The following is a 16,787-nucleotide window of genomic DNA, read 5'->3' on the forward strand; positions in this document are numbered from 1 at the left end:
TTTTTACCTTGTTTCAGCTAGTAAATCTGCAGTAAAACATATAACGTGGGGCTTCTTTGTTATCTCTTTGTTTTCCAAGCTGTCATATGTGTATAGGGCACTCAGCAATCGTCACTATTTCGAGCGCAACAACCTTCTCTTTTTCGCATGACCGCCTTCGTGAATTCAACTCTAGTCTATTTTATGCCATCCGTGTTCCCGATTTGCTGGTTTCTCTTGTATAGTGAATTCGAACTGCGCGACACAAGCCATGTCACTTCTTGCCTTCTTTTGGGCTAGCGATCATCTAAATTTTCTCTTTACTTTCACTCGCTTTCCGGGTTCGTATTCGCAAAACATCCTACGTACCGTCTGCGATTAAGCTCGGCCATGGCGAGCGTTTCTCATAACGCTGCTCCCTGCTATGACTGAATCAAATCGTCCCGTGATGTGATGATTCATGAAGTATGGTCATTGTTGTCAAATCGCGGTTTTCCATGCACTGTTATTATTGACTTCGGTGTACTTATGCTTGTTCATCCTGCTTTAAATCTACTGAATCAATGCACTCTTTATTGCTTGCGTGTCAGCTGTTAAGCTGCGCTGCATGTCCTCTAAGCGAGAAAAAGAGTCAACTTGCCAAGTTAAAGCCTACGCGGCTCGCGTAGGCTAGTCTAGTACTCGTTCGGCGCCGTCTTGCCACTGAACGAGTATAGCACCGAGCCCCGCCTTGCTGGCGTCTGTGTGGATTTCTGTGTCAGCCTTGTCGTCTAAATGCGCGAGTACGGGGGCTGTTTGCAGTCGCTTCTGCAATTCTCTAAGGCTTCCTGTTGTTCTTCCGTCCACTCGAAGGGTACATCCTGGCGTGTTAGTCTCCTTAATGGTTCGGCGATCCTTGAAAATCCTTCGAAAAAACGACGGTAGTAAGCGCAGAGACCTAAGAATCGCTGAACTGCCTTCTTGTCTGTTGGACGCGGGAATTCAGCGACGGCAGCTAGCTTCTCAGGGTCTGGCCGAACACCGCGGGGGCTGACTACGTGTCCGAGAAACTGTAGCTCCTGAAAGCCAAAATGACAATATCCGAAAGGTCAGCTATTTGTTTTTCACCAAGGAAACCTAGAAGGGCTCGCCAACACCAACTGCAGCGAGCGAACGTACAAGTACGTTGAGAGCTTCTTAAGCCACCGCATGGCGAAGCTGAAGATTGGGGAGATCCAGACAACAGTGTACCGCCCTCCCAGCAAGGGTACACCACAAGGAGCTGTCATCTCAACCGCGCTCTTCGACCTTTCCATGATCGGCCTTGCAAAAAAAAAAAAAAACACTGCAGGACGTAGAAGGCCTCCGCCATGCCTTCGACGCAGACGACATAACACTCTGGAGCACAACAGGGTCCCTCATTGAAAAAGAAGAACGGCTGGAAACTGCAGCTCACCTCATCCAAGAATACGTCAGCCAACACCCCGTTGGCTTCTTCTTTGCAGCCGTTGTACCACTGCTCGCCCGAGAAATCCGAGCTCATACGAGTCTGGCGAGGCCGGAGTAACCACACGGTCCCCACAGACCCAACACGAAAACTTGAGGTACACCTCAACGGGGCCTCATACCAGAGAAGCCATTGCTCAGGGTGCTAGGCATGTGGCTGCAGTATAACTAGCGGGCCACCCACACCCTTACGCTCTTCAAAACCAGTGTCAAGGCGATATCACGCATGATATCCCGCGTAACATCCAAGAAAAGAGGCATGAAGGAAGGGGACACCCTCCGACTGGCCAGAAGTCTAGAGGTGAGCAGTATAACATATAGCCTGCCCTACTACCATCTCACACAATCCGAGACGCAACAGGCCGACACGTTCTTGAGGATGGCTTTTAAGACCGCTCTCCGCCTGCCGATCAGTACATCGATGACAAATTATTGGCGCTGGGGTTACACAACACCCTCAGCGAACTCACAAAATGCATTCATGTCTCACAACAACAGAGAATTGCGCGGACTCACACGGGCCGGCAGGTCCTACATATCTTGGGCTTCAAAGCCGCAACGCTACGAACCCAGTAAACCTGCACGATACCTCTTCACGTCCAGGACAGGTATCACATTCCCCCAATATCACGCAACATGGACCCTAACCTACACCGCGGCAGGAGGAGAGCGAAGGCCCAGTACATAGAGAAAACATTCAGGTACGATACTGCGGCCCGTTTTACGGATGCCGCTATGTACGGAACGAAGAAAAAGGGCGCAGTGGCAGTGGTCTGCGACCGCCGAGGCCACGTCACCTCCAGTGCATCGATCCGCCCCTGCACGATCACGGAAGCCGCAGAGCTGGCCTTCGCGTTAGCCATCCGCGAAGGCCAACACGCCAATAAACCACTGACGATCCTCATGGATTCCCAGCAGGCCTGCCGCAACTTCCTACAGGGGAGAGTCGGAAGACCTGCTGCTCAAGTCCTAGCCCAAATACCCAAGGAGGACACTGAGGACATCACCACCCAAACCATCATTTGGATACCGGGCCATGCTGGCATCACGGGTAACCTGTATGCCGACAGAGCAGCTCGAGGATTTGTACATAACCGAGCACTCATCACACCGACTGCAGATGACCCTGACCCAGTTTACCCCGACTATCCAGTCATCCTTAACTACCAAAGAGTGAGTCGCTTGCGATATCAACCACCTCATCAAAAAAATGTCACAGTTTCGCCCTAAGGGCGAAGCAATGAATGCGATAGCAACACAGCAATGTCATACGAAGTAAGGTGAGCGGTTTTAGTAGCAATATGAATTGTAGTAAACATGAGCTGATTAAGTAAGCAGGTGTGCTGCGGCGTAAGTAGACCGACATGAAGAGAGACTCGATGACCACGATAAGGCGCGTGTGAAACGTTGGTGTTGATGAGAAGCGCTTCCCGTGGGCAGCGCGCGTGCGAAGGGGCACACCTGTAGCGCTGCACTGCCGATCCGGGCAGCATTACATGTGTAGCGTGCGTTGGAAAATGTGGCCCGACTATTACTAACTGAATGAACAAGCGTGGTGTGAGCGCGCACAAACATGAATAGATCACACTGAATGACTGCAGACAACGACTGTCAAAAAGCTGGCAGCAAGCTCATACGCTGCAGCGGGCGAAGGTACGTGCGGTCTATCGCTTCAACAGAAACTGAGCGGCGAATGCACAGTGCATAAAGGTCAGAGCCGTGTGCAGATAAGAGACGGTGCGGCGAGCGACGAGCGCGGTTGTTGGCAGAGTAGAAGTGCGCCCCCCCCCCCCCTGCCTCCCGCTCCCTCCTGCGCTGGCTTCCCGCTTCCTTGCTTGCGCGTGGGAGAGATAAGAGACGGTGCGGTCGAGCGACGAGCGCTGTTGTTGGCAGAGTAGAAGTGCCCCCCCCCCCCGCTCCCTCCCGCGCTGGCTTCCCGCTTCGTTGCTTCCGCGTGGGAGATTGAGTGCGTTCGCTCTCCGTGACAGCGCGCGTCCCCGCACGCTTCCGCTCGGGCATACGGCGCGCGGTGAAGATTTTATCTATACTGAACCTCACGGCGACGGCGACGCCGACCGCAGAAATCCGGTTGAAGTGTCCATATAATTGCTATCGCAATAAAACTAAAGACGGAGGATGCCACTGCCTGGAGTAGGCTCCAGACAGGCACCTACACGAACCTACACCTATTACATCGCACGCACCCCCCAGCCGACAGGGACGAATGCCCGTGGTGCGGGGCCACACCAACCCTATGCCACATCACGAACACCACGAGGGAGCAATGGATGGGAGGCACTGCTGCAGAGCTGGGCCCCGGACGATCAGCTCAAGCTGATCCAGAGAGTAGAGAAGATGCCAAGAGCCAGCGAAGGCCTGGACTAGGGGCCACGGCCATTAACAATGCCCCTTCGGGGCAACACTAGACTCTGATAATTTTTCTAATAAAGTTTATCCTATTCTATTTGTAGACATGAAGAAGGGTAAAAAGAAGGACACCAACCAATAAAAAATATACAAGAAAAGACGTTTCGGCTCCCCTGACGGGAGCCTTGTTCACAATGAAATCAAGGACATGTGATACAATGTTTATGTGGTTTTAAAATATGACGAACGCAGCGTGTGTAGATGGGGGGGGGGGGGGGGGGGGGGGAGGGTTCCGTCATTTAATATCTTGGCGTTATCCAAATAAATCCTGTGGCCCAAGTCACCTGCATGTTCTGCCAAGGCGTTTGATGCGACTTTTTTCTTTTTGAGATCGTTCACATGCTGCTTCAACCGCTGTTTGAAATTGCCTGTCTCGCCGATATATACGCAGTCGCAGTCTTCACATGGAATCCCGTAGACGATGCCAGAAAACATTGTCTTCGGAAGCTTGTCCTTCACGTTTACCAGCCGATGGCGTAATTTTTGGGATGGCACGTGAGCTAACTGGACGTCATTTCTTGTACATTTTTTATTGGTCGGTGTCCTTATTTTTACCCTTCTTCTTGGTGCCAGCCGACCAGACGGGCTTCCGTCAAAACCTCGACTTTATTTGTAGACATGCATGCTATTTTGCTCGTGCCGTTTGCTTTTTATTTAAATGCCGCCTTTTATGTCACATTTATCGCAAGCATGTTTAACAGAGCGAGGATGTATGATGAGTTTACAGGCCATTTTGCTGCGTGACTCAAATAACAACGCTTCAGGTGCCTGCTTAATGAAAACTTTAGTCACTTTTCATCTAAAGATGCTTAATTGATGGTTGTCACGAAAGTGCATCTTCATTACAAAGCGCCGAAAGGGCTTGAACATGCGTTTATAAAAGCCTAAATGTACATCGCGCATTTACAACACCGCAGCAACCTGTCCGTTACATAAATGAAATTATTCACACTTAGGGTCTAGAGTAATTATATACGTATTTCACTGGTGGCCTCACAAGCGATAACAACGCGTAATCGAGCGTTTGTTTGTGAGAACCCGACATGGGACTGACCGCGCTGCACAGGCCGCCACTAGTAAATGGCCGGTGAGCTGCATTCACTCTTACGTCGACGGTATTATGCACGATTATGCACACAGCAAGACGAGGGCGAGAAAGCACATGAAACCCACGAGCGCTCATCTTAGTCAACGCTCGTGTGTTTTACGACTATGTCTATTCTTCGTCTTGTCGTGCGCTAGAAGCTTCAATCATGTCATACAAACATGCCGGCACAGCTGTATATACAGGGTGTCCCAGCTATCACGCAGCACTATTTAAAAAAAGAGGAATGGCGTTACGCGAAGCAAACCTAGTGCGTATTTGTTCCGGTACAGTGGAGTTGCCGCCAGTAGCTTTTTCGTTACTAAGATTTAATTAATTAATTGTAATTAATTATCTAACTCGAGAAGTACTGTCCTAACTATCAAAGTGTCAATGAGAAAGTTGTAGAGCAACATGAAAAACTACCGATACAGCTCTCTGTTGCTAAATACGTGCTACGTAAATTTGTTTTTCGGAGTGTGAAAGAAGCCGCGAATACACGCAGAATTGCCGCGCGACTGGCCGCTCGAGGCCCTTTGCGTGCATTTACGGGCTTCTTTCACGCTCGGAAAAACACTTTTAAGTAGCACGTATTGAGCAACAGAGAGCTGTATCGGTAGTTTTTCATGTTGCCCTACAACCTTCTCATTGACACTTTGATAATTAGGACAGTACTTCTCGAGTTAGATAATTAATTACAATTGCATAATTAAATCTCAGTAACGAAAAAGCTACTGGCGGCAACTCCACTGTACTGCAAACAGTACGCACTAGGTTTGCTTCACGTAACGCCGTTCCTCTTTTTTTTAATCGTGCTGCGTGATTGCTGGGACACCCTGTATATACGGTATACCCAAACAACTATTCACACAATGTTTATTCTATCTTTTGCAAGCGGTTTATTTTTCGTATGTGTGCGTCAGTACGTGTGTAATGCAAATCATACCCCTTATTTCAGCTTTTTTCATATTTCCCATTCCCAAGCGTGACCTTTCTATGTGGTCAATTCTACTACTGCCTACATCTTCGTTATTCTTCTTCTAACGCGACGCTAGGGTCCAAATTCACGCTGTATTTGATGTCCGGGTGGCATGGCGTCGGTGCATGTGCTTTACTGAAAAGACGAGAGTTTGATTTCCCACCGCGGCTGCCGGACCCCAATGGGAGCGCGATGCACAGTCGCAAGTGCAGCCCTGATTAGAATTCCTAATCACCGTCTCCCCGGCCACCTCCTACTGTGACTGCTGAGGCCAAGGAGGGGTTTTCTCGGTCGGTCAGTTTTGGAGATAGTGCATCACGTGGGCGCTGATTGGCTAAATGTCAGCGGACAGGGCGTCCGTCTCTCCAATTAGGTGTCGCGCTGCAAAATATTACGTTGCGCCGAAGTGAAAGTATCCCCGAAAGGTAATGAACCAAGAACGCTTCAGACGCAGGAGTGAGAATTCATACGCATAAATTATATACTACGAAGCATTTAATGCCGAGAGCTGGAGGTTTATGAGAGCGGGCTCCATCCAATCGTTGCCGCCAACGAGATGATAGCGACGGTGCGGGGCCGACCAATGAGCGAGAGTTCTCGCGAGCCGGCGAGCTAGCGAGTGCAGCCTCGCAATCGAACGCTGGTAGCTCTGTAAGTGGCGGTGGCTTCTACTCTCGCCACATCGGTGCGTCTCAAAAGGGTGCGTTTCTTCTTTTCGCCCATTCCGCTGCGCTGTGGCGCAACATCGACGAGCAGCCAAGCGAGGCGGCATCCATCAGCGGGGTGACAGGTCGCGCGCTGCCGACGGCGGATATCCGACGACGACTAGGCACCCTCGTTCCGCGTGATCGCCATCGAGGCCAATGGGGGGAACCGCCGCTCGCTTCCTTCGCGGGCGCAACCGACGAAGGCGAAAGCGTGGCGTGACCATCGCGGAACATGTCCGCGCTCGGGGCGCGCACGCGCACGCGATGGGTGTGGATCACACGAGATTCCATTCTTGATTTCACGAGCGTGTTGCTCACTTGCATGCTTGCATGCGCGCACTTTCACCGGATAAGTGTCGGCGGGATGTTTTTTGAAGCTCCGTGACAGCACGTTTTTCGTCTTCCTATGCGTTTTTGGGTTGTTGTTGATAAAGATTGGAAGAAAACACTTCCTTTGCCGGCCCGCCTTTGCCCCGATGAGCTATTAAGCACGAGGGAGCTTAGGTGACGGGTACCGAGGTGTCGTGCTTGTCGGATGTGCGCGGCGTTGCCAAGGTCGCATCATGTTGACAGGGCCTATCCCTTCCGCACCCTCCTGGCATTCGCGTCTCTTCAAATGATAAACATAACTCGCTCATCTAATAGCGCACCGAAAGCGTTAAAATACGGCCAACTTCGTCATATTTCGCAGGATTGGGAAGGCAAAATAGGCCCCGGGGCGCGTAATCACAAAACTCGCGCTATAATTCTTTGTAATCCCAGTGTAATGTTTTGTAATACTTTACAGCCAATCCTAGTGCTGTAAGGATTATAAGTGAAGGCAATCGGCTAGCAGAAAGAGCATTTAAGAACGAAAAGCTTTTTGAATGGGACCGTAGGTCTATTACTAACTTACAGCATTCAGACGAAGTGTCTTCTTGATAGAACACTTGTCTCTGTGCTCTCTGAATTTTTGGGGAAATCTTCGCCTTTTGAGGTGCCTCGCCTCCCCGTCTTGCGGCCATGGACGCGGAGCACTCCAGAGGCCCCCCTGGCCAGCAGTCATCACGGCCGTCAACCGCAAGGAAGCGAGTTGGCTCCCCCAGCGACACCGAAGACACCGAGCTGTACTCTATGTCGGAAGACGACTCATCCGACGACAGCTTCATACCCGTCCGGAGCAAGAGGGCGAAGAGAAAGATCGTCAACACATCGCCGTCAACTCCTGCGAGTACAACGACTATGAAGTCAAGGCCTGCGCGCTGGCCACACGTCATCATCTTTATGCCGGAAGAACCCTCAAGCAACCTACGACTACTGAACAGGCAAGCCCTATCCATTTTTCTGGAATGTGCGGTGCCAGATCAAATTAAGGACATCAGAATAAATCCACGGAAGAATATACTCGCCATAGACGTGTACAACGTGAGTGCGCTTGGAAAACTTCAAGCAATCACGGAGCTAGGCGGCATCAAAATGCGCCCCTTTATCCCGACCGACGATACATCCATAGCCGGTGTAATTTATGACATCGACATTGCCATTCCCAATGATGACTTACCTAGCCTCATCAAGCCGGCAAACGAGGGCACTATCATTACGCAAGTGCGCCGCCTTGGGAATACGCGCTGCGTAAAAGTAATTTTCAAGGGGGATTGTACACCATCCCACGTTAAAGTCGGACATTTCCGTCATCCGGTTCGACCATTCATCCAGAAGCCGCTTCAATGTCATCAGTGTTTCCGGCTAGGACACGTCAAGGGCGTGTGTCCCAACCCGCTACTGTGTCCCCGTTGTGCTGAACCTCACGCAGAAGAGACCTGCGGTGCCACGGTTCTGAAGTGCGCCAACTGTAATGGCCCTCACGCTGCCTCTTCGAAAGACTGCCCCCGCATCAAGACGGAGTGCGCGGTTCTCAAGCAAATGTCCAGAGACAATTCGACACACAGGGAGGCAGCCGAAGTAGTCCGGCGTCGGCGTCGACGTCGGCACCGTCGTACGTCTTCAAAGAAGGCGCATGCTCGAAGTGATAGTGCCCACTCCACTGCGGCACCACTTAGTCGCGCCGCGAAAAGGCCCACCACTTCCACGAAGGAAGCGGATAAGACTCTTTCTTTAGAGGAATGGCCTACGCTACCGAGCCGATCCCTTGCCAAGGAACCTCAGAAGGTCGTCGTCCAACCGGAGCCTTCTCCAGTCATGGATGATGCACCTAAAACAGATCGTCAAGTCATTTCGGTTCTGCGTTCCCTCATGGACGCCATCCGAGCACTTTTAGTCGACATGGGGACAACATCTGCTCGAAGCGCACTTAAAGTGCTGGACGCCTTAAGCCCAGTGCTTGAATCCCTCAACTAGAAAGATGGCTACCCATACCCCATCCTTCCGAAAAGAAGTCAAGGCAGCGTCCGTCATCCAGTGGAACGCCAGAGGGCTAAAATCACGCCTTTCAGATTTTCGTCAGTTGGTGTACACCAATGCGTTTCCACTCATCGTCATTTGTGAGCCCAACCTGTCGAAACCAATGAGACTGTCAGGGTACGAATTTATTAGGTCTTCAACAAATGGTGCATGCAGCAAAATCATCGTTTTTGTTCGTCGTGAACTTACCTATGTTTTGCAACCAATTCCGCCTCACGACGACAATCAATATATATGCATCACAGTTAAAAAGAACAAACTATTGTTTACTCTCATAGGCGTGTATATATCGCCTTCAAGCAATTTTGAAACGAAAAGATTAGCAGATATCTTGAGTGTGTGTCCTGCCCCATGGGTCATCATAGGAGATTTCAATGCACACCATCCGGCATGGGGAAGTACAAGAACCAATGCAAAAGGACGAAGATTAGCAAGCATCGCCTACAACTATGACCTTACTCTCCTGAACGATGGTAGCCCCACCTTTCTTCGAGGCGTCACATACGGCAGCTGCCTCGACCTTGCTTTCGTCTCCAACTCTTTCGCCAAATGTGTGAAGTGGTTTCCAGACATTGAGACGCATGGGAGTGATCACATTCCCACTTATCTTAACATCAAAGGCTTGTCGTCTAGATCTGGTCCACGGAAGACCATTCGGACCATTCAATGGGCCACCTTCAAATCTGATATGGAAGATGCTTGCCGCGAGGGCCTACCATCCGGGTTAGAGCAAACAATTAAAAGTACGATGCAAAACGCCACCCGCATGATGACGATCTCTTCCAAGCGAAACGACTTCGACATAGAATTAGAGCGACTACGAGCACTTCGTCGCCGGGCGGAACGTCGATATCGGCGTACGAAATCAATCCATGACCTTAGGGCAGCCAGGAGGATGCAAAAGAAGATCCAACGTCGCATGGATAGATTAGCATCGGAACGTTGGGCAACGTTTTGCCAGACACTAGACCCCCGCAAGCCACTGTCTCACATTTGGAAAACGGTGCAAGGTCTGCGTTGCCTTCCGGAACAGCGTTTTCCATTCAAGGCGCTCGCGCTCTTCCAAGGGCGGCAAGACATCGATGTCGCAGAGGACTTTTGTGCTATGATCGCCGACCAAGCGACTCGTCCAGATCCTCCAGCCCGAGGTGACGTCCCCCATTCCCGGGATTGCCGCATGGACCTTCCATTTACAATAGAGGAGCTCGAGGCGGCACTAGCTCTCTGCAGGCGTTCTTCATCTCCGGGTCCAGATGGTATATCATACCGAGCCTTGTGCTATCTTGGAGAATCTGCACGGAGAGAATTGTTGAGCCTTTACAACTCCTCATGGCAGGAGGGAAACGTTCCTGACGAATGGAAAGTAAGCCGCCTGGTGCCACTCTTGAAGCAGGGCAAATCCCAACTCGAGCTCACCTCTTACCGCCCAATAGCACTGGCCAGCTGTGTAGGCAAGGTAATGGAACGGATGCTCCTTGGCCGCCTAGAATGGTACCTTGAACACTACAAGATTTATCCGAATTCCATGGCTGGTTTCCGACGTGACCGCTCTTCCATCGACAATGTAGTTGATCTCGTTTCGTATGTTCAGCACGAAAGGTCCCGTAAGCGTTTATCTGCAGCTTTATTCTTAGATGTGAAAGGCGCATACGATAACGTATTACATGAGTCCATTCTCGATGCTCTTGCGACGGTTGGCCTAGGTGGTCGAGTCTTCTTGTGGATTGCAAGTTACCTATCTGCAAGATCATTCTTTGTGTTAACCGACGATGGCCCGACTACGCGACGCTATACGAGCAGAGGCGTTCCTCAAGGTGGTGCTCTCAGCCCGACGCTATTCAACCTCGCTCTTCTTGGACTTGCTGAATACTTACCAACTACCATCAAGATTTCAATATACGCAGACGACATCTGTGTCTGGACTTCGGCAGTCACACGTCCTCAGATACGTGCGCGGCTTCAAAGAGCAGCAACTTTGACAGCGGGCTACTTGTGTAAACAAGGTCTCAGCATATCACCAGAAAAATGCGCACTAGTGGCATTTACTCGCAAACCAATGACGCCTTATGTCATCTCAATCAGTGGGCGGACCATTTCCTATGTCAGAACCCACAGGTTTCTTGGCGTAATCATTGACCGAGACCTCTGTTGGAGCCCACACGTGGCCTACATGAAACGGCGCCTGACAGCAACTTCCCAGTTGTTTAAATACTTGACAGGAAAGACATGGGGGATGTCAGTAGACGCAATGCTGAAACTCTACAGAGCTCTCTTTCTCGGGTTTTTAAGATATAGTCTGCCTGTACTGAACAACACTTGCAAGACAAATATTCGTGTTCTGCAGGCAGAACAAGCTCAAGCACTCCGAGTTTGCCTTGGTTTGCCCAGATGCACGTCAACAGAGGCAACTATTGCGATTGCCGGGGACCATCCGATGCAAACTCACATTACGGTGGAAGCCCTGAGAACGCACATCAGACATTTTGCACGTGCCCCCTATCACCACCTTGCAACACTACCTTCGGACCGCCGCCAAGCATCGTTCTCTAAAACTATCATCAAGTACAACGACAAACTTCCCTCGGGCTTCACCGCTGCATCTAAACCATCGATACCCCCTTGGTGTCTTATTAGCCCCACAGTACATCTCAGTGTACCAGGAATCAAGAAAAAATCTGAGCTGTCGTCACCTGTGCTGAAACAACTGTCTCTGCTTCTTCTACACGAGAGGTATGCGGACAGTGTACATATTTATACTGATGGCTCCACAAACCTCCAGTGTTCGTCCGGTGCTGTGGTTGTCCCAGCAAGAGCTATTACCATTAGCTTCAGGACTGACCACCCAACGGCATCGACATCTGCGGAACTAGCTGCTCTTCGTGAGGCACTTCGTTTCGTCAATCGGGAGTCACCTCGACAATGGTCAATCTTCAGTGACTCAAAGGCAGCCCTACAATCTGTGCTATCAGCTCTGCGTCGCGGGCCATACGAACAGCTCGTATTCGATATTAGATACTTACTCCATACATCACAGGAGAAAGGACACCACGTGACGTTTCAGTGGCTTCCAAGTCACTGCGGCGTCATAGGGAATGAAAACGCCGATAATGCCGCTCGGGCAGCTCTTGACGACACACAGGAAGAGGCCATACCGCTCTCACGGTCCGACGCAGCCAGCAGACTTCGAGTGCTTGCACAGGAGATCACGCTCTCTCTATGGTGCACACCAAGCAGCCAGACCAACCGGAGCGATCGTCACTACCACCTGCCCTCTTTGATGCATCTCTGTATGCCAACTGGACTCCGCCGAAAAGAGGCCACTATGCTTTATCGCTTATGGCTAGGGGTGGCATTCACGAAATCTTATTCATTCCTCATTGGAATGGCCGACAACCCTTTTTGCAATGCCTGTCTTTGCGAGGAGACGCTAGAACATATTCTATGCGACTGTCCTGAATATAATGTTCCGAGACAGTCCCTGGCGTCCGTTCTAGCACACCTGGACAATCGACCACTGTCAATTGAAACCATTCTCGCGTGTCGTCGACAGAAGACATCGCAGCTGAAAGCAACGAAGGGACTGCTTAGGTTTTTAAAGGAAACGGGCTTGGACAAGCGGCTATGACAGTGATCTCACGTACCACGCAAGAGTGACTGACTGTGACTGACGATGTGTGTGCTGTGTACGTTATGTGCTCTCTCTCTCCTCCCATCTTTCATTCCCCCTCACCCCGCTCCCATGTGTAGGGTAGCAAACCGGTTGTCCTTAACTGGTTAACCTCCCTGCCTTTCCTTCTCCACTCTTTCCTTCCTTACAGCATTCAAAGGAGGAGGTAAGCCATTGAAAATGAAATGCAATTTCTGCGTCGCACACGTTTGTTTCGCGAATGAAAATTGGAATTCTCCTTCAGCAAGTAACTCGCTTAGCGCCAGGTACCCGTATCATGGCTCTTCTTGTGACGATCCCATAGTTGAAGCCCCGGCAAAATATATCTGGGATCATCCATCACGTTTGGCTGTCCGAAACCTCTTAAACGAGTCTCTTTGCCGACTAATTTAGAAGTCGTGTTTTGACCCGACATGACCTTTCCTCGAGCAAAAGATACGGGACGCACGAAACAAGAGACAGGTGAACAGCAAAAGTGCAGCTTTTGGAGTCACCCGCCCGCAGTCCTATACATAAGAGCAAGGCTATGGGTAAGCACCGCTCTCGCTCGGGGCATCTCGTGCGCCAGAAGGGCGGCATCAATCATTCTTCGACCGTTCGCACCTGTCTCCCCTGATATCCCAGTGGCGGTGCAAGAACGCGCCGCGCCGAGGAATAACGAACAGCTATCACCTTCTCTGGCTGCTCGACGAATACGCGTACACTTAAATACGCGGATCTGGCTGGCCCAGGGTCGTATATAAGCCATTTCCCACTCTGTACGAGTGTCGTTGTAGTGTTATTCTCTCGCTGTTTTGAAGTTTCTCGCTAGCTATCGCTCCGTGGCGCTGCATTCAACGCAAAAGGCAGCGCGAAGGCGCAACTATACACAGCCCCAACCTTTTTTTTTTCTTGCTCCCTCCTTCTTGCGGTGCTTGTCCGATACACAACTTGAATTAGGACGGCGCCGCTTGGAACACGATAACGAGGGGACGCTTTGAGCCAGCGTACGTGCCTTGCCGATCCACGATCTGAGTGAAGGCGACGCCGTCGACGACATTTGACAAATTGGGGCCACGAGCGGTTTCCGTGTTCGCTGGTATCGGCGTGCGAGCTCTCCCTTCGCATCTCAAGATTGACCAGCCGCGCGGGCTTGATGTAAAGGCGGTGTTGTGCCTCGTTCCGCCGTCTACTTGTCCACCTGTCCCTCTGCCGTAATTCTCGGCGTATCTACAAACACGAAGAGGTCTTCGCATGGATGTTTCGCGTCGGGCATTCTCAATAGTTATATCGATACACATTCGCTCCTCTGCGTGGTCAGGCACATGGTGCGATTTGCATATCTGTACGAGTTTTCTTTCCGTGTGTACTTTCTTTTGAGAGCGCTGCGCGCAGTCTTGCGGCGAATTCTCCATCGACAAGGCGTATCGTACGCAACGAAGCGCAATCGTCACAAACGAGAAATTCAGCTGTTGGCGAAGGTTTATCGACAAGTAAGGAAACCACGTAGACTTACCGCCGTACATACTACTGCTCAACGTGTGTGCTTGCTTGTGTTGGATTGGATGTGTATTTTCGCGTCTGCATTTGCTTATTTGTGCGCGAAAAGCAGCGACCTTCGTTGTGTGATGCGAGCAGCACCAGTTGAAACATCGATCGACATGTTGGTATATTATCATTACCTGTGAAACTTCAGGGCATAAGTTATGAAGATAACGGCCGTCGAGTGCGCTTTCCTGGTAGCTGTGCATGACCGTGTTTTCCTGGAGAACGAATGGCATAATTTAATACGATCGTTAGGAATGTTTAAAGCGAATAAAAACAGCGGTATCAGTGCAACAGACAGAGAATGAATGGCAGGTGGATGAGCATCCAATGATTACGGCGCTCACACTATCGCATATTTGGAGAAGCGTCTCAAGTAAGTGGCTGCAGCTGTCCTGTTTTTTTTTATACTGCGCTAGCTGATGGCAACGAATTCTACTCGCCCGTTACCTCATTCTACTGAGACAATTTTTTTAGGTTTTGTTTATGGTTGTTGCGAGTATATGAATAAAATCCTCTACTTTCCTACAAGGCTGCATGCTCGTCGGCTCTATGAACGTTTTACAGCGCTCATTAATGCATCTTGAAAAATGTCCGTGACAATACAAAGAGCACTTTTAGCAGGGTAGATTTATAGTGCTTTCATACACCTTTAATGGAACGACATTTTTGCTTGAAGTACAGTAGAGCTTTCAGTGTCTGAACTGCAAGCTCTCAATTAGATTCCTCATCCAAGACGCTAAGCTCTTCCAGGTTTTCAGTGGCGCCTGAATTTGGCAGAGAAAAAAGATGAAAATTGCTAGTCGTCAGTGGCGCTATGTTGTTTCAGATCAAGTGCAATAAAAAGACCCAATGCGCTTCAAGGAACCGGGTCCCTCGCTTGGACAAATGTTGGCCTCTCTTACGCCTAACTTATGTACACAACATGCCATTTGATCTTGGCCCTGAGTAGTCAGTAGTGACTGTGAAATACCTAACCTAGGCGGCGTGAGCCGTGATGCATTATCTATTGTGGCAAGATTTCTTACGCGGCTACACAAACTATGCGACCTCAAGTGCTACTTCTAAATATGCCTTCAATTTACGTGTCAGCTCCTCAAAGTTGCACCATGTATTTGGGACTTGGAACAGCGCTTGTATATGTACTTTGTGCGCAACGAAGGAGCTCTCGGCCTCTCTTAGAGGCACTGGCCTCGAACAGCCATTTAAGGTAATTTTTAATGTGCGATGGCCGAAAATATAGTTGTGCGTGTGTGTGCTCTTAGATGCATCATGTCATATATCATCCTTGTCACCTAAAGTTGCTAGCACTCTAGGTATACAGCCATGAAAACATCACCAGCATCCATTAAATAGTGTTTCGCTGTCCTAGTCCAGGCAGCCCGCCACTGGCAACTGAACTTGACATCATCCAACAGTCGAACCCTCTCGGGTAAAGCTCGGTTAGCAAGGTACCTACAGTATAATTATTAGGCATGACCTGGAATGCTATTTAGAGAGGTGGGCTGGCATATGTATACTGCTGACTATTGGCCCCGTCTCCTGCTACAGAGGCCTTCATGACAGGAGAAAATGCAGTTTAGCGTTTCTCATAAGCAAGGACATAGCTGGGAACATTTATGAATTGCACAGGTGAATTCTACAACAGGTGGTGGATAATGCATTAGAGATAAATTAAGATATACTATAATAAAAGTAGGGCAGCTCTATGCAACAACATCCGGTCATGAGGATGAAATAGAACAGTTGTATAAGGACGCTGGTATGACGGTGAGCAAGGTTAAAATTCCTTATCCCGTAGTTATGTGTGACTTCAAATCGGAAGCGGAGAAAAAGCTGGCCATACCACAGGCAAATGACAACTATGTCATCCACTCTAGAAACAGTAGGCGAGAGGGGCTGTTAGATTGCGTGGAAAATACCTGAAAGCGAATAATGAATACCTTCTTCTGTAAGTCAAGTGATAGGAAATAGATGCAGAAAGCACTCATTTTATTTATTGTGAATCCTGCATGTGTCATGTGCCCAGGTGGCGGTGTTGTTGCCCCCACGCATGAAGAAACTGGTGATATACATTTAGCCTCTCGCTCGGCTTTCAGATAAGCGCATAGCTCCACAGCACGTTTGTCGATCCGAGCGGGAGTGGTCGCGTTTGAGAGAGCTTACTCAGCCACAATAGATACATTCCATCGAATTGAAGCCTATGCTTATCTGGGGTTATAAGGGCCTACAAGTTCGAAATGTTTCGCAGAAATATCGCCATTACTCGGCTATGGTTCCCCGCTTTCGACACGTATGTCGGGTCCAGAAATAGCGTGTGGAGACTCGGGGAGCAATACAGAGGGATGACAATTCACGCCCACCATCATTGACCACCACGAGCCCAATACAAAGAGGGAGTGGAGACGATTACAAGGTTAGATCGTCCCGAGTATGGTCTACCCATTATCGTTTAAATTTCTGGAGGATTTGCTGCAAGACATATATGGCAAAGAAGATATGAGAGCAGGCAAAGAAGACATGAAAAAGATTTCG

Source organism: Dermacentor silvarum, chromosome 6 (assembly GCF_013339745.2).
Source record: "Dermacentor silvarum isolate Dsil-2018 chromosome 6, BIME_Dsil_1.4, whole genome shotgun sequence".
NCBI lineage: Eukaryota > Metazoa > Arthropoda > Arachnida > Ixodida > Ixodidae > Dermacentor > Dermacentor silvarum.